Raw genomic sequence first — 2,721 nt, forward strand, 5'->3', positions numbered from 1 at the left:
ATGCAATCTGAGTGGTGTCCTCTTTATACAACACATAAAGAGAAGAAACATAGACAAGAGGAAGACAACCATGTGACAATGGCACTATGCTACAGCTTCAAGCCAAGGAACTCCTGGGACTTCCAGAAGCTGAGCAAGACCAGAAAGGGTCTTCCTCTAGAGCCTTCGGAGAGCATGGCCCTGCCGACACCCTGAACTTGGACTGCTAGCCTCCAGAATTGCGAGACAATAAATTTCTGTTCTTATAAGTCATCCAATCTATGGTGCTTTGTTACATGGGCCCTAGGAAATGAATACCTTCACCGAAAACACAGTAAACTTTTTCCATAAAAGGCCAAATAGTAAAAAGACTTTATGTGCCATACTGTCTCTGTTGCAACAACTCTGCCTCTGAAACACCAAAACCGCCATCAACAATACGTAAACAAATGAGAAGGCCGTGTTGTAATAAAACCTTATTTACAAAAACAGGTGCTAGGTAGAATTTAAGGGAGCTTTTTTTTTGGTGGCATAATCGTTTGGCTCTCAGCTGCTAGTCGAAAGGCTGGTGGTTTGAATCCACCGGCTGCTCCACGGAGAGAGGAGCCTTGGAAATTTGTTATTTTGATCTGTTCCTGTAAAGATTTCAGCCTAGGAAATCCTATGGGGCAGTTCTACTCTGTCCTATAGGGTCGCTATGAGTCGGAATCAACTCGATGGGCACACAACAGGTAGAATTTAGCCCATGGGCTGTTGTTTGCCCACACCTGGCCTTTTTGGGCCTAGAATGCAGAGCTGGTGAAAAGAGCTAATCCATGTAACATCTGCAGGCACCCAGGGATGCCCGGCAAAGGACACTTCTCTTCCCTCAAGGCACTGATGACGTCATTTGCGGGAGTAATCAGCATGAGTCCTCTGGCCCACTAGGCTGTTTTCTGGATGGGGGCATGAGGTACAGTCATGTGACATTAACACTTCAATCTGAGCAGCCTCGGGATTACTGGTGTTTGGCTGCCAAAGACTGATCCCCAGAGAGGTTTTTCCACTAGGAAACCTCACTACGGTTCAAATTTAGAGGTTTTGAAGTTAAACCTACTCTGTGTACACCATACAACAGTGTAGAATGTGGGTAGTACAGGGGTCACTGACACAAATTCCTACAAAACAGGCAACATAAATGAGGAAAGCAGGCTCAGGTGGGGAGGGGACCCCTTGAAAAACCCATGCGTAATATAGCAAGGGCACTCTTCGGCTTCAGCCAATTATTGCCACACAGAAATGTGGACCCAGAGCTGTCCAACAAGGAAGAAATGCCAATTTCCAAGTGAAATCTGTTTGTAAAAAACATTGGCAACTAATTCAAACTGTTTAGAAATACTGGACATGGCATACTGGAAGGATAAGAGGTCATCCGATAAAACTGGGGTGTTTCGGACGCGGAGAAATAGGAGGTAAAGGCTGAAAGTAAGGCAGCTTCTGGAGAAGGTTGATTGTCACACTAAAGGAGCTTACATATTGTCTTCTAGGTCTGAGCAGTCACCAAAAGATTTAAGCAAGGAAAGCACGCATTAGAACAGCATTTTAAAAATATCACTCTGGCAGTTGATGAGTGCATGGCTGGGTAATGAATTAGGTGGTTATCACTATAAAAAAAAGGGTAAAGGACATGGAGGACAGTACTATTCTGAACTGGTTAATTTTTTTTTTTTTAAAGGAGAGACTTTGGAGGCCTACTTACTTTTTACCTTCTCCTACCCGACTGTAAACTCCCGTGTGTCTTATTCACTGCCACGTCCCCAGCGCTAAGCACAATACCTGGCAATATGGTAGGTGCTTGATAAATATTTGTTGAAAAAAATGAACAAGCGGGAGGAAACGCAGGCAAGAGGAGTTTTGAAGAACTGGGTTTAAGGGTCACCTGCCTCGGAGGAAGAGAATGTTGCGTGAGAGCTGTCAAGGGAGTTGCGAGCCTTGGGAGGCCCGTTTCCTTCTCTGAAGCTTCCTCCCCGAGCCTTGAGGAGGGATATTTCAGTGAAGCGATCGCACGCACTGCGACCTTCGCCATCGAAACCTGGCGCTTTACGTGGCCTCTTCCGTTTATGAAAGGGGGAATTAAGCACCTTGATAGAGTGAAGGGAGGATTAAGTGACAATTTAGGGGATGAGCAATTTCTGTTCTTCACTTGGTCCTGCCTTTTCAAAGCACACAGGAAAAAGGGATGGGCCTCAGCCTCCGACCTCGTGAGGATTACTTTGGGGTGGAGTGGGAACCGATGACTGGAGTCTCTGGGCTGGTCCAGGCGAATTCCCAGCCTAGGTAGAGAGAATAACCCTGATGCCCCCCTTCCACCTAAACCCAGTCCCGTCTCCCTGTCCTTGTTCCCACAGATCCCCTTCTCCGACCCTCGCTCTCAGCTCCGCCCTCTACCCTCCCTCCCACTTCTTCTTCCCGCGCCCCTCGCTTCCCCCCATTTCCGTCCCCTTCCCCTTCTTCCTCCGCGCTCCCACCCTAGGCCCACCGCACTTCCCCGCCCAGCTGTATCCCGCTCCCCTTCCTCCAGCCTCCAGCCAGTGCCCCTCCCGCGAGGCCGGTGCAACCCCGTGCCCCGCTCGCCCAATGACGGGACGGCGCAGGGGCGGGGAGGGGCTTGGGCCGGAGCGGAAGTGGCGACCGGAGCGGAAGTGGAGCTGCCGCCACCCGCCGCCGATTCCGGAGCCGGGGTAGCTGCCGCCGCCGCCGCCA

This window comes from Loxodonta africana, chromosome 24 (genome assembly GCF_030014295.1).
Source record: "Loxodonta africana isolate mLoxAfr1 chromosome 24, mLoxAfr1.hap2, whole genome shotgun sequence".
Classification (NCBI taxonomy): Eukaryota; Metazoa; Chordata; class Mammalia; order Proboscidea; family Elephantidae; genus Loxodonta; species Loxodonta africana.